Consider the following 22771-nt stretch of genomic DNA (forward strand, 5'->3'; position numbering starts at 1 on the left):
AAGCCTTTGGTTTTTGTTGACTTATCAAATATCAGCTCTGGTAGCAAATTTCTACTCTGCTATTTCTACTATTTCCAGCTCTGGCAGAAATTTCTAGTTCAAAAGAGCTAAACTACTTTATCAGATCATAAACTCTTTGTGATCCCTGCCATTGACCCACAAGAATCACTTTCACTCTTTTCTTTCTTAATTATTAGGCTCTTAAACAGAATCAAACTATGACTCAAAGATTAGAAAGATTTATGCCGACTTGCTGAATACCAAATAAATGTCTAATTTTTGACTGATGGGTAATTAATTTCCCTCCTTCGTTATTAGTTTTCTGTAGTTTAGTGGATTATGAAACGCATGCAAAGGATGTTACGAAGCTCTCAGTTCTAAACCGAGTCATGCATAAACACATATTTTTGGTAACATATTTTAGAAATATGTATTTCTACTTTAATAATGGTGAAGTGCTTCAGCAAGTTTTCTTGAGTACCTACATAGGCCATGCAGGAAATTTCAGATGTATAAAATTCAATTTAGCTACTGTCAACAAACCTATAATTGCTAATATAAACAAGACACATGTGGACAGCCTTGGAATGTGCTATAGGAGTTCAGAAAAGGAGGAGCAAGAATAAACGGGAGACATTGTGGGAGGCAGAGATAGTAATACACATCCCTTTTTAAAAAATGTAAACCATATATATGACACATATATGCACAGAGATATATACACATCAATGTATACCAATACCATATTTCTACCACACAGACACACACTCAAATTTGTATATATTTTGTAGTTCTTTATTTTATAAAAATGAGATTATTCTGTATTTTTTGTGGGCATATTTATATACCAGTGTGTGCAGGTCTTTTTCACTATTTCAAAAAGTTAAATGATATCGTACAATATGGATGTTCCATAATTCAAACATTTTCCTATTTATGCTCATTTAAGTGGGTTTTCACATTTCTTTTTCCATGAAAACTGCTATAAGGAACATTCTTGCTTTCCTATGCAAGCGATTCTGTAGGCTATAGTTCTAAAATGGAATCCCTGGATCAAATGGCATGCATATTTAAAAAGCATTATTGGCTTGAGCAAATTGGCTTCCAGTAAGTTGCTACCATTTGCAGTCCTATGTAAATAGAGCTCTTTCCTCCATACCTGCATAGTATCAGTCTCTTTTATTTTTGCTAATCTAATAGGTGAAAAATGCTATATCTGCTCTAAAGAGTGAGATTTTAAAACTTTGAATGACAAGTAAGAAACTGAATCCAGGAAAATTCCTTCAGGAAACTATTATTCTAATATGACAAAGTTAATCAAGAAAATGAAGAGATAGGCTGTTTTAAAGCAGAGTATTCACACCACAAAATAGAATTGATACGGGCTAGGGATATGTGTGTAAGAGGATGACATGCCCATGAAAATAAAGCACAAAACCTGCCAATATTTGAATAGAAAGGTATTCTTAAAATTTTATCTCCCTGAAAAAGTGATTTATAGGTCTGTCTTCTAATTTCGTCCATCCCCTTAGGGCTTTTCCTATTCTTATTCTTACTTTTGCCTTCATACTTTTTCTCCAGGAGTATCCTTTATCCTTAACCCCAAGATATATGAAAATAGAATTATATTCTGTTTGGAGTAATAGAAACAGGACAGCTGAGTAACAATGCAGGTCTGAGTTACAGAGGTAGTGGTGGGAATGAAGAGGAGAGGATGGATACTAGAAGGCACTGAGGATGTATATTCAAAAGACTTGTCATCTATTGAGTGTGGACTGTGAAAGCAAATTATGCTTTAGGAAGAGCTGCCAGCCTATGGGGACTAGAACAGTCTTGCTGAGATTGAGAATACAAGGAGGAAAAAGTCTGTGGAGGAAGATATTCAACTTGAGACATGTTTAGTTTGAGGTGCTGTGGATGCTGGGACATTCACAGGAGATATATTGAAAATTCTGAGCTACATTTCAGGAAATCAATTACATTGAGTAATATTCGAAGTTATTTGCCTGGATATAGACAACAACAAGAAGAAAAGAGGGCCAAAGTGAAAGCATTTGGAAGTATCTACCATTAACGGGTAGGCTGAGAAGGAAAAGCTAGAGCATAGTGAGAAATATTGGTAAGGTGGTGGGAGCTCCAGGAGAACTAGGAAGATGAATTCTTTCTGAATCCAAAATATGAGAAAATTTTGAGAAGAAGCCATATAAAAAAAAAACTGCAGGCCGTGTGCGGTGGCTCACACCTGTAATCCCAGCACTTTGGGAGGCCGAGGTGGGTGGATCACGAGGTCAAGAGATCGAGACTATCCTGGCCAACATGGTGAAACCCTGACTCTACTAAAAATACAAAAATTAGCTTGCTTGGTGGTGGGCGCCTGTAGTCCTAGGTACTCGGGAGGCTGAAGCAGGAGAATCGCTTGAACCAGGGAGGCGGAGGTTGCAGTGAGCTGAGATCATGCCACTGCACTCAAGCCTGGTGACGGAGATTTTGTAAAATGAGAAAGTAAGGATGTCATTGGAGTCTTCTGAAAGAATGGTGTTCAAGGAGAATAATGTAGAATGCAAATTGCAAGAGATCAAGGGAGTAGCTTGGGAAAATAATTCTTTTTAAAAGTTTAGCAGTAAAGAAGAAAAAATACAATTAATACTTCTATAAATAATGCAAAACTATTATATCTAGTTTGATCATTTCAAGGAAATAAATGTAATTCCGTGAGGTCAGTAGTGCTCTAATGAATTACATTATGTTTTTGCCCTTTCTTTTTAGAACTCAGGGGCAGAAGGTTGAGTATAGTACTTAAAGCATTTCTCTGGTATGATATTATTTATTACCTTATTTTGTTTCCATTATCCCTGACCTTAATACTTATACCTTTCACTACTCCCTAACACTATTTCAATGACCCCCATAAAATTGCTTCTTAAATGTCTCTGAATATGTATATACATTTAAAAATATACAATGGGCTTTTGTCTATATATCTGTGAGTTACATAAATATTATGTTATCAGTATTGTTTTTTATTTTTGTTATTCTTTTTCACTTTAATTTTAGAATCTCTTCTTAATGAAAAAAAATCCCTTGTTTATTCCTTCTAACTATTGCAAAGTATTTCATATGATGTGCCCTCCATATCTACTTTCAATTCTATGATGGATATACAGCTTGCTTCTAACTTTTCACCATCACAAAGTTCATGACAATGAACATTTTACATCTCTCCACTCAGGAGCTTACACATGAGTTTCTTTGGATTTTATGTCTGGGGATGGGGTGGCTAGGCCACTGGGTATTTGAGTACTTCATTTTGCAAGCAGTTACCATATTGTTCTCCAGAATGGCTGCACTAGTCTAGACTCCCAACAACATGAGGGTACTTGTTTGCCCACATCTTTAATAAAACTTATCATTCTCTGACTGTGGTATTTGTCAGCTGATAGGTATGAAGAGTTATGTTATTGTTTTACTTCATTTTACATTGTTCATCTAACTGGTGAGAAATCGCTTTGAAATCTGTTAGTCCTTAATATTTCATCTTCTCTGATTGTCTATTAATTTTGTTGGTCTGTTTTTTAATTGAATTTTCTATCTTATTATTGTTGCCTGGAGGAATTCCTCAATATACTAGATACTAAACTCTAGTCTTTATTTTTAACTTTTATTTTAGAATACTTTTTTATTTACAGTTCAAAGAATTTCAATATATACTCATCTCACTTTCGCTAATATTAATATATTACACTAGTTAAAAACCAGGAAATTATTAGATATTAAAAAATAGCTTTATTGAGATATAATTCATAACCATACAATCAATACATTAAAAATGTACATTATTAGTATATTAAATTATTAGTATATTTGCAGAGTTGTACAATCATAATCAATTTTAGAATAATTTCATCATTACAGAAAGAAAACCCATACTCATTGGCATCATTCCACATTTCCACTCAACAATGTTATAGCCATAAGCAACCACTATTCTATGTTCTGTCTCTATAGATTTGCTTATTCTGAACATTTAATACAAATAGAATCACAAAACGTGGTTTTTGTGACTGGCTTCTTTCACTTAGTTAATGTTATTGAGGTTCACTCATGTTGTAACATGTATCAATGTTTATTTTTACTAACAAGTGATATTCCATTGTATGGAATTTTGTTAACCCATTCATCAGTTGATGGAAATTTGGGTTGTTTTCCAGTTTTAAGCTATTATGGATAATAGTACTATAAACATTTGTGTACAAGTTTTTATGTAGATGTATGTTTATATTTATTTCGGGTGTGCACTTAGGAGTAAAACTGCTAGATAATATATCAACACAATGTTTAACATTCTAAAAAACTGTTAAATCATTTTTCAAAGCAATTGCATCATTTTACATGCCCATCAGCAATATATGAAAGTTCTATTTTTTCCCCATCTTTGACAATGCTTGTTATTATATATATTTTTAAGTATAGCCATCCTATGGGTATGACAGTGATATCTCATCATGGTTTTGATTTGCTAGATCATTTCTTTAGAGAAATGTCTATTAAAACTATTTGCCCATTTTATCTTTGATTATTTGTCTTTTTATTTTTAAGTGTTCTTTATATATTCAGGATATAAATCTGAATTTGTCAGGGTCTCCAGAGTGACAGAACCAATAGGATAGATAGATAAACAGATTAGATAGACAGATATCAAGAGACAGACAGAGATATATAGAGAGAGATGCATGAGAGGTGATTTATTAGGGGAACTGGCTCACTCAACAATGGAGACTGAAAGTCCCATGATAGGCCCTCTGCCAGATGGAGAACCAGGGAAACCAATGGTGTAACTTCAGTCTGAGGCTGAAAATCTGAGAATCTGATGGTCTGCTGATGCAAGTCCCAGAGTCCAAAGGCCAGAGAGTCTAGAGTTCTGATGTCCAAGGGCAGAAGAAAGGTGTGCCAACTCCAGAAGACAGAGAGGCAATCCACCTTTCCTCCGTCTTTTTTTTTTTTTTTTTTTTTTTTTAAATCCAGGCCCTCAGCCAACTGGATGGTTTCCACATTGACGTGGATCTTTCTTTGTTCACTGATTCAAATGCCAATCTCTTCTGGAAACACCCCCACACATATCCAGAAATAATGGTTTACCAGGTGAGTATCCTTCAGTCCAGCTGAGCTGACACCTGACATTAACTACCACAAAATCCCTTATCAGATACATGATCTGCAAACATTTTATCCCAATCTGTGGGTTTTTTCACTTTCTTGATGGTGTTTTTTGAAGAATAAAAGTTTTTAATTTATGAAGTCTATTTTTCCCTTTTGTCATTTGTGTGTTTGGTGTTGTAACCAAGAAGCCATTGTGGAACCCAATGTCATGAAGATGGACTTCAATGTTTTCTTCTAAGTGTTTTATAGTTATAGATCTATGATCATTTTAGGTGAATTTTTTTATGTATAGTGTGTATGGATATGAACAAATTTTGTGTATGGGTTTAACTTCATTCATCCTTTTGTCTGTGGATACCCAGTTGTCCTACCACCATTTGTTGAAAAGACCTTCTTCCCCCATTGAATTGTTTTGACTCCTACTTAGTTTTTTAACATTATAAGTATTTTTCCAGTCTATTTTCCTGTCAATTTTGTTTATGGTTCAGGACAAATAGCGAATGCATGTGGGGCTTAATACCTAGGTGACAGGTTGTAGGGGCAGCAAACCGTTGTGGCAAACATTTACCTGAGCGTTCCACACATGTAACAAACCTGCACATTCTGCACGTCTCCCAAAACTTAAAGTAAAATAAAATTAAAAAAGAAATTAAAAATACTAGAAATTATTAGTACATAATAACATTTCACACATAAATTAGATTTATATGTAGCAAGGAAGTTGTAGTAACAGAGCTATGAAGCATGCTTAGTTTCAGGAAAATAGTTTTTCTCAATTAAAAAATTTGTTTATGGTATCTTTACATAAAAATACTTGATAGTGTGTAATCAAAACCATTAATATTCCTCCTTATGATATCAGTTTTCTTAAAAAGTTTTTATCATTTCTAAGGTCACAAAAATATTTTTCTATAATTGTATCAGCTTTATAGTTTTAATTTTCACATTTATGTTTTTAATTTCTCTTCAGTATGCCTCTCTATGGAGTATAAAGTGTATATTCAATAGTATTTTCTCCATATGGTCAGGAAGTTAAGAAAAAACACATCTTTTCAGCAGTGGGATACATGATCTCTCTTGTTCAAATTTATAATCAAAGGCTTGATAAATTTAGAAAGTTCTCTCATGTTAGAATAGTACAGCATCTAGGTTTCTCAGGATAAGGTAGATGAACGAACTCTTATAATGGTGCATCATTGATAAAATTTTCTTGTAAAAGACATTTGGCTAAAAGAAATGTTTTAGATCACAGCTAGTTTGGACATTGGTGTTCCTTTTCTTGAATTAGCAAGCAATAGTGAAGTGATTGAAGTAAAATTCACCCAATACTATTAAAGTTATTCCTCAAAGTCCATATTTCATTGCCTACAAAGGATTATGAAATAGTCCGAGGTCTGATTATAGTTTCTTTTGCCACAGACTTTCCCTGCTATGTACTAAACAGACCACATCGATGTCATGCCACTCACCCACTAAATTAATTATAATCCACAGAAGGAACTTGAAAGAGCATCCAAGTGTCTTTAATGTATTCTTTGGAACCATTACAGTCTGTTTTGTTAAGTCATTAAAAAAATTGGATAATATATTGTGGTCTAGTCGATGATTTCTTTAGATCTGCCTTAATCTTCTGGATACAGTTGACAATGCTTAAAAATAAAAACTATAACAAATATACAACTGTGAAATCCTTAAAAAGTTAGCAATGAGAAATACTTTCAAGTGACAACTGATTTTGATAGCAGATTTTTTTTGTGTCTACTTGTAATTATTTCAAATGTAGATATAATGGCACTTTTAAACAGTGAATTAAAAAAAAGAAAGAATTCAGTCACTTAAGTTGCTAAATTTATAAGGCAGAAAAGAATTTGTCAGAAATGTGTAGGAACTAGAACTATGAATACATTTTGCTTAAGAAAAAATGTACTAATTCTAAAATCTCCCAGTTTGATGACCTTAATATACACTCTAATACAAAGCTTTATTTTAGGAAAACATTCTAATGAATATTTTTATTAGACTAAAGAATAACAAAACAGTAACATGTTTTAACTCCTTACAGATTTATTCCTATGAATCATTTATTTGAAAAGTCCACAGTGAGGTAAGACTTTCCGTATAGTGTATATCACTTACTTTTTTCTCTTTGTAACACTTAGATAGTTCCTTTGGAGTAAGTGCTACAAGTTGTTTCATTTACTGTTTTTAAATAATACAATTTTTCAGTTCTGAAGAGTCAGGCCAATGAGAATGTACTCCAGGAGACCTAAGTGAATGATGGTGTATTTATGAGTGAACACTATGAATCTTATAAATTGACAGAGAAATGGAAGATAAATGGGCTTAGAGCTTAAAAATCTAAACTATATGTATAAAGTCAAGGGATCTTGGTAATGAACCCTCATGAACTCTTTCCAAGTGCACATGTCTCAGTTTATTGAGATACTTTGCCTCTCTATAAGAAACCCATTGAAGACAAAATAGAGGCTCTTATTTTATACATATATTGTTTAGCACCTTGAATTTGGCATGAGTTTGAAGGGAATCAGTAAAAAATTTAAAAGTAAGCAGTATTAGGAAAAAAGACTAAAAGAAATGAAGGAATGTGAGTGGAAGAATATTAGAGATTTTCAGACTAAAAAAGCAAAAGTTAACTATTGGCCTGATTGAAAACTATAAAGTGTGAATGTTGCCATAAAGTTCATGGGCATATTCCCCAAATTTCATATTATTAGGTTTAAGGACATCTCTTGAACTTGAGTTAGAAAAATTTAAGACAATATATGAAAGAACTATTTACACAAAGCAATAAAGATATGGCACACAGTACTCTAGGGAGTCATACTGTTAGTAAATAAAAAATAATTAAAGATTTTAGAAAAGATGCCAGTGGGAAAAAGGTAATCCAGTCATTTTGCCTGCATGATTCTTGGTCCCTCCTTTACTCTGCACAAAGTTGGCATTTATGTGTGACAGTAACAGAAAGAGAGTCTTAGACATGAAGAGCTTGACAAGCAAAACACTCAGGTATTTTTCCTAAAATACTACTACAAAAGACAGTTTGAAATAATGGAGGGACATGCAAAAAGAAAAAAAAAAACCTCAGAAATGGGAGAACTATACTGTTTAAAAAATGTCAATGGATATTAAAACCATGAAACAACAGAATTTAGACTAAATATCTCCTAAAGATTATTATAAAACAAAATGGAAGTCCTAAATACTTATTTAAACTGAAATATAAGATAAAATGTAATAAGGAACCAGATAAAATAAATCCCAAATAATGCCAGAAATCACTGCAGAAGAAGGTCGGAGAAAAAAACAAATCATGCCAGTGTCCTTAATGTCCTTAAGAGTCAAGAAGGAGAGTTAATACATATTGCTTAACTTTCAAAAATAATGATCAGAACAAAATAACTTACAAGTACAATTTAGAAAGTAAAAAGATTGAGGATAAAATCAACAATAACACAATTTGTATAACACACATAAAATAAAGTAAACATTCTTACAACCTCAGAAAGCATTATGACAGATATAAATATCAGGTTATTACAGTTAAAAAAAAAAAGGTTAAAAGGTATCCTACCTAAAAGTCTATGAACTGGTCACAGCAGCTCATGTATGTAATGCCAGCACTTTGGGAGGTCAAGGTGAAAGAATCACTTGTGTCCAGGAGTTCAAGACTAGCCTGGGCAACATAGCAAGGCCTCATCTCCACAAACAAAAAAAAATTAGCCAGGCCTGGTGGCACATGCCTATGGTCCCAGCTACTCAAGTGGCTGAGGCGGAAGGATAACTTGAGCACACAAGGTGGAGGATGCAGTGAGCCATGAGTGCACTACTGCTCTCTGGCCTGGGAGACAGAGTGGGACCACTTCTCAACAAACAAAAAACAAAATAAAACAAAACTGTGTATTTTCTTTACAACCTATCATTTAAACAAAATGACTAAATAGGCAAAAAAAAGCAGGGATTGTAACATCAAAATAGTGGAAATCAAGGCAACAAGTAATAGGAAAAGAGAGTTGATGTTTACTGATAAAATGTAAAATGCACAATGAATACATGGGTCATAAATAATTATGTAAAAAATAAATATACAAAGTATAGATTTTAAAAAATATGTGAGATTGACAGAAATATATTGGTTTTGGAGAATTTTCAAAAGTTGATCATGAATAAACATAAAGTAAACTTAGTTAAATTCACCAAAGCAGAAAATTCAGAAGGTAGATTTCTGCAACAAAGAAATATCACTGCAAAATTTTAACAACTTTAAAACATCAAATTCAAATCAATTGAAAATTTCAAAGCAAAAAAAATTTTACTAAATAATTCTACTGTCAAAGAGGAAGTCAAAAGTATAATTGTTGAATATTTAAAAATCACAATAAATCTACAAATTATAAAAACTCACGAGATACAGTTAAAGCTGTAGTCAGACTCAAATTCAAAGTTTCACATGCTTCCTTTTTTTTTTTTTTTTTTTTGTTTGGTGCAGAGCATATTTTTTTGCTGCTGTTGTTGTTTTTTGTTTTTTTTTGTTTTTTTTTTTTTACTTTATTTTATTATTATACTTTAAGTTTTAGGGTACATGTGCACAATGTGCAGGTTAGTTACATATGTATACATGTGCCATGCTGGTGTGCTGCACCCATTAACTCGTCATTTAGCATTAGGTATATCTCCTAAAGCTATCCCTCCCCGCTACCCCCACCCCACAACAGTCCCCAGAGTGTGATGTTCCCCTTCCTGTGTCCATGTGTTCTCATTGTTCAATTCCCACCTATGAGTGAGAATATGCGGTGTTTAGATTTTGTTCTTGCGATAGTTTACTGAGAATGATGATTTCCAATTTCATCCATGTCCCTACAAAGAACATGAACTCATCATTTTTTATGGCTGCATAGTATTCCATGGTGTATATGTGCCACATTTTCTTAATCCAGTCTATCATTGTTGGACATTTGGCTTGGTTCCAAGTCTTTGTTATTGTGAATAGTGCCACAATAAACATACGTGTGCATGTGTCTTTATAGCAGCATGATTTATAGTCCTTTGGGTATATACCCAGTAATGGGATGGCTGGGTCAAATGGTATTTCTAGTTCTAGATCCCTGAGGAATCGCCACACTGACTTCCGCAATGGTTGAACTAGTTAACAGTCCCACCAACAGTGTAAAAGTGTTCCTATTTCTCCACATCCTCTCTAGCACCTGTTGTTTCCTGACTTTTTAATGATTGCCATTCTAACTGGTGTGAGATGGTATCTCATTGTGGTTTTGATTTGCATTTCTCTGATGGCCAGTGATGGTGAGCATTTTTTCATGTGTTTTTTGGCTGCATAAATGTTTTCTTTTGAGAGGTGTCTGTTCATGTCCTTCGCCCACTTTTTGATGGGGTTGTTTGTTTTTTTCTCGTGAATTTGTTTGAGTTCATTGTAGATTCTGGATATTAGCCCTTTGTCAGATGAGTAGGTTGAGAAAATTTTCTCCCATGTTGTAGGTTGCCTGTTCACTCTGAAGGTAGTTTCTTTTGCTGTGCAGAAGCTCTTTAGTTTAATTAGATCCTGTTTGTCAATTTTGGCTTTTGTTGCCATTGCTTTTGGTGTTTTAGACATGACGTCCTTGCCCATGCCTATGTCCTGAATGGTAATGTCTAGGTTTTCTTCTAGGTTTTTTATGGTTTTACGTGTAACGTTTAAGTCTTTAATCCATCTTGAATTAATTTTTGTATAAGGTGTAAGGAAGGGATCCAGTTTCAGCTTTCTGGCTGAAATGGCTAGCCAGTTTTCCCAGCACCATTTATTAAATAGGGAATCCTTTCCCCATTGCTTGTTTTTCTCAGGTTTGTCAAAAATCAGATAGTTGTAGATATGCGGTGTTATTTCTGAGGGCTCTGTTCTGTTCCATTGGTCTATATCTCTGTTTTGGTACCAGTACCATGCTGTTTTGGTTACTGTAGCCTTGTAATATAGTTTGAAGTCAGGTAGCATGATGCCTCCAGCTTTGTTCTTTTGGCTTAGGATTGGCTTGGCGATACAGGCTCTTTTTTGGTTCCATATGAACTTTAAAGGAGTTTTTTCCAATTCTGTGAAGAAAGTCATTGGTAGCTTGATGGGGATGGCATTGAATCTACAAATTACCTTGGGCAGTATGGCCATTTCATGATATTGATTCTTCCTACCCATGAGCATGGAATGTACTTCCATTTGTTTGTATCCTCTTTTATTTCATTGAGCAGTGGTTTGTAGTTCTCCTTGAAGAGGTCCTTCACATCCCTTGTAAGTTGGATTCCTAGGTATTTTATTCTCTTTGAAGCAATTGTGAATGGGAGTTCACTCATGATTTGGCTCTGTGTCTGTTATTGGTGTATAAGAATGCTTGTGATTTTTGTACATTGATTTTGTATCCTGAGACTTTGCTGAAGTTGCTTATCAGCTTAAGGAGATTTTGGGCTGAGACAATGGGGTTTTCTAGATATACAGTCATGTCATCTGCAAACAGGGACAATTTGACTTCCTCTTTTCCTAATTGAATACCCTTTATTTCCTTCTCCTGCTTAATTGCCCTGGCCAGAACTTCCAACACCATGTTGAATAGGAGTGGTGAGAGAGGGCATCCCTGTCTTGTGCCAGTTTTCAAAGGGAATGCTTCCAGTTTTTGCCCATTCAGTATGATATTGGCTGTGGGTTTGTCATAGACAGCTCTTATTATTTTGAGATACGTCCCATCAATACCTAATTTATTGAGAGTTTTTAGCATGAAGGGTTTTTGAATTTTGTCAAAGGCCTTTTCTGCATCTATTGAGATAATCATGTGGTTTTTGTCTTTGGTTCTGTTTATATGCCGGATTACATTTATTGATTTGCGTATATTGAAACAGACTTGTATCCCAGGGATGAAGCCCACTTCATCATGGTGGATAAGCTTTTTGATGTGCTGCTGGATTTGGTTTGCCAGTATTTTATTGAGGATTTTTGCATCCATATTCACTAAGTATATTGGTCTAAAATTCTCTTTTTTTGTTGTGTCTCTGCCAGGGTTTGGTATCGGGATGATGCTGGCCTCATAAAATGAGTTAGGGAGGATTCCCTCTTTTTCTATTGATTGGAATAGTTTCGGAAGGAATGGTACCACTTCCTCCTTGTACCTCTGGTAGAATTTGGCTGTGAGTCCATCTGGTCCTGGACCCTTTTTGGTTGGTAAGCTATTGATTATTGCCACAATTTCAGAGCCTATTATTGGTCTATTCAGATATTCAACTTCTTCCTGGTTTAGTCTTGGGAGGGTGTATGTGTCAAGGAATTTATCCATTTCTTCTAGATTTTCTAGTTTATTTGCGTAGAGGTGTTTGTAGTATTCTCTGATGGTAGTTTGTATTTCTGTGGGATCGGGGGTGATATCCCCTTTATCATTTTTTATTGCGTCTATTTGATTCTTCTCTCTTTTCTTCTTTATTAGTCTTGCTAGCGGTCTATCAATTTTGTTGATCCTCTCAAAAAACCAGCTCCTGGATTCATTAATTTTTTGAAGGGTTTTTTGTGTCTCTATTTCCTTCAGTTCTGCTCTGATATTAGTTATTTCTTGCCTTCTGCTAGCTTTTGAATGTGTTTGCTCTTGCTTCTCTAGTGCTTTTAATTGTGATATTAGGGTGTCAGTTTTGGATCTTTCCTACTTTCTCTTGTGGGCATTTAGTGCTATAAATTTCCCTCTACACACTGCTTTGAATGTGTCCCAGAGATTCTGGTATGTTGTGTCTTTGTTCTCGTTGGTTTCAAAGAACATCTTTATTTCTGCCTTCATTTTGTTATGTACCCAGTATTCATTCAGGAGCAGGTTTTTCAGTTTCCATGTAGTTGAGCGGTTTTGGGTGAGTTTCTTAATGCTGAGTTCTATTTTGATTGCATCGTGGTCTGAGAGACAGTTTGTTATAATTTCTGATCTTTTACATTTGCTGAGGAGAGCTTTACTTCCAAGTATGTGGTCAATTTTGGAATAGGTGTGGTGTGGTGCTGAAAAAAATGTATATTCTGTTGATTTGGGGTGGAGAGTTCTGTAGATGTCTATTAGGTCCGCTTGGTGCAGAGCTGAGTTCAATTCCTGGGTATCCTTGTTAATTTTCTGTCTCATTGTTCTGTGTAATGTTGACAGTGGGGTGTTAAAATCTCCCATTATTATTGTGTGGGAGTCTAAGTCTCTTTGTAGGTCACTCAGGACTTGCTTTATGAATCTGGCTGCTCCTGTATTGGGTGCATCTATATTTAGGATAGTTAGCTCTTCTTGTTGAATTGATCCGTTTACCATTATGTAATGGCCTTCTTTGTCTCTTGTGATCTTTGTTGGTTTAAAGTCTGTTTTATCAGAGACTAGGATTGCAACCCCTGCCTTTTTTTGTTTTCCATTTGCTTGGGAGATCTTCCTCCATCCTTTTATTTTGAGCCTATGTGTGTCTCTGCCCGTGAGATGGGTTTCCTGAATACAGCACACTGATGGGTCTTGACTCTTTATCCAATTTGCCAGTCTGTGTCTTTTAATTGGAGCATTTAGTCCATTGACATTTAAAGTTAATATTGTTATGTGTGAATTTGATCCTGTCATTATGATGTTAGCTGGTTATTTTGCTCGTTAGTTGATGCAGTTTCTTCCTAGCCTCAATCGTCTTTACAATTTGGCATGATTTTGCAGTGGCTGGTACCAGTTGTTCCTTTCCATGTTTAGTGCTTCCTTCAGGAGCTCTTTTACGGCAGGCCTGGTGGTGACAAAATCTCTCAGCATTTGCTTGTCTGTAAAGTATTTTATTTCTCCTTCATTTATGAAGCTTAGTTTGGCTGGATATGAAATTCTGGGTTGAAAATTCTTTTCTTTAAGAATGTTGAATATTGGCCCCCACTCTCTTCTGGCTTGTAGAGTTTCTCCCGAGAGATCTGCTGTTAGTCTGATGGGCTTCCCTTTGTGGGTGACCCGACCTTTCTCTCTGGCTGCCCTTAACATTTTTCCTTCATTTCAACTTTGGTGAATCTGACAATTATGTGTCTTGGAGTTGCTCTTCTTGAGGAGTATCTTTGTGGCATTCTCTGTATTTCCTGAATCTGAATGTTGGCCTGCCTTGCTAGATTGGGGAAGTTCTCCTGGATAATATCCTGCAGAGTGTTTTCCAACTTGGTTCCATTCTCCCCGTCACTTTCAGGTACACCAATCAGATGCAGATTTGGTATTTTCACTAGTCCCACATTTCTTGGAGGCTTTGTTCGTTACTTTTTATTCTTTTTTCTCTAAACTTCCCTTCTTGCTTCATTTCATTCATTTCATCTTCCATCACTGATACCTGTTCTTCCAGTTGATCACATCGGCTCCTGAGGCTTCTGCATTCTTCATGTAGTTCTTGAGCCTTGGCTTTCAGCTCCATCAGCTCCTTTAAGCAATTCTCTGTATTGGTTATTCTAGTTATACATTTGTCTAAATTTTTTTCAAAGTTTTCAACTTCTTTGCCTTTGGTTTGAATTTCCTCCTGTAGCTCAGAGTAGTTTGATCGTCTGAAGCCTTCTTCTCCCAACTCATCAAAGTCATTCTCCATCCAGCTTTGTTCCGTGGCTGGTGAGGAGCTGCATTCCTTTGGAGGAGGAGAGGTGCTCTGCTTTTTAGAGTTTCCAGTTTTTCTGTTCTGTTTTTTCCCCATCTTTGTGGTTTTATCTACTTTTGGTCTTTGATGATGGTGATGTACAGATGGGTTTTTGGTGTGGATGTCCTTTCTGTTTGTTAGTTTTCCTTCTAACAGACAGGACCCTCAGCTGCAGGTCTGTTGGAGTTTGCTAGAGGTCCACTCCAGACCCTGTTTGCCTGGGTACTAGCAGTGGTGGCTGCAGAACAGCGGATTTTCGTGAGCCGCGAATACTGTTGTCTGATCGTTCCTCTGGAAGTTTTGTCTCAGAGGAGTACCCGGCCGTGTGATGTGTCAGTCTGCCCCTACTGGGGGATGCCTCCCAGTTAGGCTGCTTGGGGGTCAGGGGTCAGGGACCCACTTGAGGAGGCAGTCCGCCCATTCTCAGATCTCCAGCTGCATGCTGGGAGAACCACTGCTCTCTTCAAAGCTGTCAGACAGGGACATTTAAGTCTGCAGAGGTTACTGCTATCTTTTTGTTTGTCTGTGCCCTGCCCCCAGAGGTGGAGCCTACAGAGGCAGGCAGGCCTCCTTGAGCTGTCGTGGGCTCCACCCAGTTCAAGCTTCCCAGCTGCTTTGTTTACCTAAGCAAGCCTGGGCAATGGCGGGCACCCCTCCCCCACCTCGCTGCCACCTTGCAGTTCGATCTCAGACTGCTGTGCTAGCAATGAACAAGGCTCCATGGGCATAGGATCCTCCGAACCATGCACGGGATATAATCTCCTTGTGTGCCGTTTGCTAAGACCATTGGAAAAGCACAGTATTAGGGCGGGAGTGACCTGATTTTCCAGGTGCCATCTGTCAACCCTTTCTTTGACTAGGAAAGGGAATTCCCTGACCCCTTGTGCTTCCCTGGTGAGGCAATGCCTTGCCCTGCTTCAGCTCTTGCAGTGCACTGCACCCACTGTCCTGCACACACTTTCCGACACTCCCCAGTGAGATGAACCCAGTACCTCAGTTGGAAATGAAGAAATCACCCGTCTTCTGCGTCGCTCACACTGGGAGCTGTAGACTGGAGCTGTTCCTATTTGGCCATCTTGGCTCCACCCCCCCCCCCCCCCCGCCCCCGATACCATCTTAACAGCAGTCAAAATGGCTATTTTTAAAAAGTCTGTTTGGAAGGCCAAGGCAGGAGGATTGCTTAAGGTCAGGAATTTAAGATCAGCCTGGGCAAAATAGCAAGATCTGTCACAACAAAAATTAAAAACTAGCCTGGGATGGTGGCACTTGCCTGTAGTCCCAGCTATTTGGGAGGATGAAGTGAGAAGTTTGTTTGAGTCCAGGAGTTGGAGGCTTCAGTGAGCTATGATCATTCCCCTACACTCAAGCCTGGGTGATAGAGTAAGACTCCATCTCAAAATTATATATATATGATGAAATTATATCATTAAAAATAAATAAAAAGTCTAAAAACAACATATGTTGGTGAGGGTATGGAGAAAAGTAAACTCATACACTATTGGTGGGAATGTTGATCAGTCAAGCTCTATGGAAAAAATGCTGAAATTTCTCCAATAACTAAAAACCGAACTACCATTCGATCCAGCAACCCCCCTAATAGGTATATATGCAAACAGAAAGAAAACATTGTATCAAAAAGATACCAGCACTCATATGTTTATCACAGCACTATTCACAATGGCAAAGATATGGAATCAACCTAAGTGTCCATAATGGAGGACTGGATAAAGAAAATGTGGTGTATATATACCATTCAATACCAATCAGTCATAGAAAAGGATAAAATCATGTCTTTTGCAGCAACATGGATAGAACTGGAGGCCATTTTCCTAAGTGAAATAACAGAATGTCAAATACTGCATGTTCTCACTTGTTAGTGGGAGCTAAACAAAGGGCACACATGGACACAGAGAATGGTATAATAGACATTGGAGACTATAAAAGGTAGGAGGATAGGAGGGGGGTGAGAGTTGAAAAATTACCTATTGGGTGCAGTGTTCACCATTTGGGTGATGGGAACACTTAAAGCCCAGACTTCACCACTATGCAATACATGCATGTAAGAAACCTGCACTTGTACCCCTCAAATATATATAAATTTTAAAAATGTATGTATCTATATATGTACATAATATATGTATATATGTGTGTGTGTATATATATATGTGTATATATATGTGTGTATATATATATGTGTGTGTGTGTATATATATATATATTCAAAGTTGGATAGTTTGGTACTATTGTGAATAAGATTTTTTCCGTGTGTGTGTATATATATGTGTGTGTATATATATGTGTGTGTGTGTGTGTATATATATATATACACGCACATATATATACATGGAAAAAATCTCATTCACAATGGTACCAAAATATCCAACTTTGAATAAAGTTAATAAGTATTAATAAATAATAAATATTCAGGAACTTTATGGATAAAATGTTACAGTTTCACTAAGGAACATAAAAAATGAATAAATGCATAGTGAGATTAAAAATTTTATAGATTTCAATTTTTCCCTAATTAATATATATATTTAATGCTCCTCCAATCAATATCACATTGCAATTAACTTTCAAAGTTGGCAAAGAGTTTTAAATTGAATTTGGAAAAATAACTATTAAAAATTTCAAAAAACAAAAAAGTGAATTTCAGCTGACAAAGAGTTTGGAAGTCAAAACTTCCATCCTTACAAGAAAATTCTGAACAAATTGAAATTCAGTGATGTTTCTTGGAACCATGAAAGATCTGAAGCCATATCATAGGGCAATCCTCCACTGTGAAATCTAGGAAGACAGGTGCATCCAGAGGGATATTAACAACTAAGATTTGCTTACTGGCAGGAGCAGCCACTGGAGCCATAAGCTGGTAGAAACAGTTAAATGCTAATTTTACTTATTGCTGGAGGCTGAGGGTGGACTCATGTGAGAACAGGAAACTCCTGGGGGCTGTAATCTTCAGACAATACCAAACTTTCATATACTTTCCCCTCCTCCAAGATCCCCACCAGGTTCCAATGTTGAGGATCTGAGAAAGATCTACTGGTTCTGGTAGAGGAAGGAAAGAGTAACCATTATGAAACATACCCAGAGTCTTCTGTATAGGAAATGTCTACTCTTTAGGGAAAGGATTTTGCCTGAGCTGAATTCTGAAAACATCACAGTTAGAAAGGACTTCCTCTTCATTCTATTTGCCCCCAGTTTTCTGGTGTCACTTAATGGGAGTAGGCACACTCAGCAGAGAACAGGGCTCCAAGAAAATCACTTAGAGGTTGGATCTGGGGCAGGAAAAAAAAAATTACAGGGCAGTGGGAAAATTAATACCACTGGAGGGAGGACAGAAATACTTGTGAAGATACAGCCCTAAGACACAGAAATGTGAAAAGACTGATGCTTAACTGTTAGATTATAGAAAGCTCTCCCCCCGCAATACTTTGGCACCACATCAATACGGTTCTAGTGTAATAATTATAGCTGAAAAAGCTACATGACACATACTCTTTCTGAGAAGAAGTACTCAAAGAAGTCCCAACTTAAGAGGGGAGAAACAAGCAAGGAAATGATAATTTGAAGACTTTAGTACCTAAACATTAAATACAACCTGATTCCTAGATAGATTAACATTCATTCTCATACTAAAGGTCTATTTTCTTCAGTTTTTATTACCTGATAGAACATGTTCTGCTTTCAACAAAAAAATTACAAGCAGGCTAAAAGGCAAGAAAAAACAGTTTGAAGAGACAAAGCAATAATCAGAACTAGACTCAGAAATAAAAAAACTGTTAAAATTATCAGGCAGGAAATTTAAAATAACTATGATTAATAAGTTGAAGTTTCTAAAGGAAAAAATAGAAAACATGAAGGAACAGATGCATAATGTAAGCAGAGGTAAAAATTCTAAGAAAGAATAAAAGAAAATGTTATAAATAAAAAGCACAGTAACAGAAATGAAGGAAGGCTTTGATGGACTCATCATTAGTGTCAATACGGCAAAGGAAAGCACCAGTGAACTTGAAGATAGGTCAATACAAACTTTCTCAACTGAAAAGCAAAGAGAAAAAAGATTGGGAAAAACAGAACAAATCATCCAAGAACTGTGGCAAAAAATCAAGAGGTATAACATAAATGTAACTGAATTAGCAGAAGATAAACAATAGAATGAAGCAGTGTAAATATTTGAAATCAAAATGGCCCTAACTTTGCAAATTTAATGACAGACAGTAAATCACATATCCCCAAACTTCAAAGAATCGCAAGTAGAATAAAACAATAACAACAACATACACTTAGACATATTATTATTATTATTATTATTTTATTATTATACTTTAAGTTCTAGGGTACATGTGCACAACGTGCAGGTTAGTTACATATGTATACATGTGCCATGTTGGTGTGCTGCACCCAGTAACTCGTCATTTAACATTAGGTATATCTCCTAGTGCTATCCCTCCCCCCTCCTCCCACCCCACAACAGGCCATGGTGTGTGATGTTCCCCTTCCTGTGTCCATGTGTTCTCATTGTTCAATTCCCACCTATGAGTGAGAACATGCAGTGTTTGGGTTTTTGTCCTTGCGATAGTTTGCTGAGAATGATGGTTTCCAGCTTCATCCATGTCCCTACAAAGGACATGAACTCATCATTTTTTATGGCTGCATAGTATTCCATGGTGTATATGTGCCACATTTTCTTAATCCAGTCTATCATTGTTGGACATTTGGCTTGGTTCCAAGTCTTTGCTACTGTGAATAGTGCCGCAATAAACATACATGTGCATGTGTCTTTACAGCAGCATGATTTATAATCCTTTGGGTATATACCTAGTAATGGGATGGCTGGGTCAAATGGTATTTCTAGTTCTAGATCCCTGAGGAATCGCCATACTGACTTCCACCATGGTTGAACCAGTTTACAGTCCCATCAACAGGGTAAAAGTGTTCCTATTTCTTCACATCCTCTCCAGCACCTGTTGTTTCCTGACTTTTTAATGATTGCCATTCTAACTGGTGTCAGATGGTATCTCATTGTGGTTTTGATTTGCATTTCTCTGATGACCAGCGATGATGAGCATTTTTTCATGTGTCTGTTGGCTGCATAAATGTCTTCTTTTAAGAAGTGTCTGTTCATATCCTTTACCCACTTTTTGATGGGGTTGTTTGTTTTTTTCTTGTAAATTTGTCTGAGTTCATTGTAGATTCTGGATATTAGCCCTTTGTCAGATGAGTAGATTGCAAAAATGTTCTCCCATTCTGTAGGTTGCCTGTTTGCTCTGACGGTAGTTTCTTTTGCTGTTCAGAAGCTCTTGAGTTTAATTAGATCCTATTTGTCAATTTTGGCTTTTGTTGCCATTGCTTTTGGTGTTTTAGACAGGAAGTCCTTGCCCATGCCTATATCCTGAATGGTATTGCCTAGGTTTTCTTCTAGGGTTTTTATGGTTTTAGGTCTAACATGTAAGTCTTTAATCCATCTTGAATTAATTTTTGTATAAGGTGTAAGGAAGGGATCCAGTTTCAGCTTTCTACATATGGCTAGCCAGTTTTCCCAGCACCATTTATTAAATAGGGAATCCTTTCCCCATTTCTTGTTTTTGTCAGGTTTGTCAAAGATCAGATGGTTGTAGATATGCGGCATTATTTCTGAGGGCTCTGTTCTGTTCCATTGGTCTATATCTCTGTTCTGGTACCAGTACCATGCTGTTTTGGTTACTGTAGCCTTGTAGTATAGTTTGAAGCCAGGTAGCATGATGGCTTCAGCATTGTTCTTTTGGCTTAGGATTGACTTGGCAATGCGGGCTCTTTTTTGGTTCCATATGAACTTTAAAGGAGTTTTTTCCAATTCTGTGAAGAAAGTCATTGGTAGCTTGATGGGGATGGCATTGAATCTACAAATTACCTTGGGCAGTATGGCCATTTCACGATATTGATTCTTCCTACTCATGAGCATAGAATGTACTTCCATTTGTTTGTATCTTCTTTGATTTCATTGAGCAGTGGTTTGTAGTTCTCCTTGAAGAGGTCCTTCACGTCCCTTGTAAATTGGATTCCTAGGTATTTTATTCTCTTTGAAGCAATTGTGAATGGGAGTTCACTCATGATTTGGCTGTTTGTCTGTTAGTGGTGTATAAGAATGCTTGTGATTTTTGCACATTGATGTTTTATCCTGAGACTTTGCTGAAGTTGCCTATCAGCTTAAGGAGATTTTGGGCTGAGACGATGGGGTTTTCTAGATATACAATCATGTCATCTGCAAACAGGGACAATTTGACCTCCTCTTTTCCTAATTGAATACCCTTTATTTCCTTCTCCTGCCTGATTGCCCTGGCCAGAACTTCCAACACTATGTTGCATAGGAGTGGTGAGAGAGGGCATCCCTGTCTTGTGCCAGTTTTCAAAGGGAATGTTTCCAGTTTTTGCCCATTCAGTATGATATTGGCTGTGGGTTTGTCATAGATAGCTCTTACTATTTTGAGATACGTCCCATCAATACCTAATTTATTGAGAGTTTTTAGCATGAAGGGTTTTTGAATTTTGTCAAAGGCCTTTTGTGCATCTATTGAGATAATCATATGGTTTTTGTCATTGGTTCTGTTTATATGCTGGATTACATTTATTGATTTGCGTATATTGAACCAGCCTTGCATCCCAGGGATGAAGCCCACTTGATCATTGTGGATAAGCTTTTCGATGTGCTGCTGGATTCCGTTTGCCAGTATTTTATTGAGGATTTTTGCATTGATGTTCATCAGGGATATTGGTCTAAAATTCTCTTTTTTTGTTGTGTCTCTGCCAGGGTTTGGTATCGGGATGATGCTGGCCTCATAAAATGAGTTAGGGAGGATTCCCTCTTTTTCCCTTGATTGGAATAGTTTCAGAAGGAATGGTACCAGTTCCTCCTTGTACCTCTGGTAGAATTCGGCTGTGAATCCATCTGGTCCTGGACTTTTTTTGGTTGGTAAGCTATGAATTATTGCCTCAATTTCAGAGCCTGTTATTATTCTATTCAGAGATTCAACTTCTTCCTGATTTAGTCTCTGAAATTTACAGAAAACTAAAAACAAAGAAAAAAATATTGAAAGAGCCACAGAAAAAGAGAACCCCTTACCTACAGAGGAACAAAGATAAGAATTACAGCAAACTTCTCATTAGAAACCATGAAAACAAGACAAGTGTGAAATATTTGAAGTGTTAAAAATTACCCATAAATCTTTAATACCATATCCAGCAAATCCTGTAAGGTGACGAAGAAATAGATTTTCTTAGACTAACAAAAACTGAGGGTATTCACTGTTAGCATATCTTCTCTATGAGAAATATTAAAGAAAGTTTTGAGACAAAAGAAAAATAATACAGACCAGAAACTTGGACCTATATAAAGAAAAGAAGACAGAGAGAGGAAAAATAAAATATTTTATTTTTCTAATTCTGAATTGTCCTGAAAGATAATTCTTTGTTTAAAGTAATAATAGTAACAATGTATTGAGTGATTATAGCATGTGGATAAATGAAATAGATAACAGGAGGGAGGAATTGGAGATACTCTGTAATAGGGTATATGTAATACACATGAAGCAATGTAGTATATACAAAGTACTTAAATTAGTTCATATTGCATATTGTAAACTCTAGAACAACTACTATTTTTTAAAAATATATTTGAGGCTGGGTACGGTGGCTAATGCCCGTAATCCTAGCACTTTGGGAGGCCGAGGTGGGCGGATCACAAGGTCAGGAGATCGAGACCATCCCAGCTAACATGGTGAAACCCCATCTCTACTAAAAATACAAAAAATTAGCCAGGCATGGTGGTGGGTGTCTGTAGTCCCAGCTACTCGGGAGGCTGGGCAGGAGATTGGTGTGAACCCAGGAGGCAGAGCTTGCAGAGAGCCAAGATGGCACCACTGCACTCCAGCCTGGGTGACAGAGTGAGACTCCTTCTCAAAAAAAAAAAAAAAAAAAAGGAATATATATATATATATATTTGATG

This window comes from Gorilla gorilla, chromosome 16 (assembly GCF_029281585.2).
Source record: "Gorilla gorilla gorilla isolate KB3781 chromosome 16, NHGRI_mGorGor1-v2.1_pri, whole genome shotgun sequence".
Taxonomy (NCBI): Eukaryota; Metazoa; Chordata; class Mammalia; order Primates; family Hominidae; genus Gorilla; species Gorilla gorilla.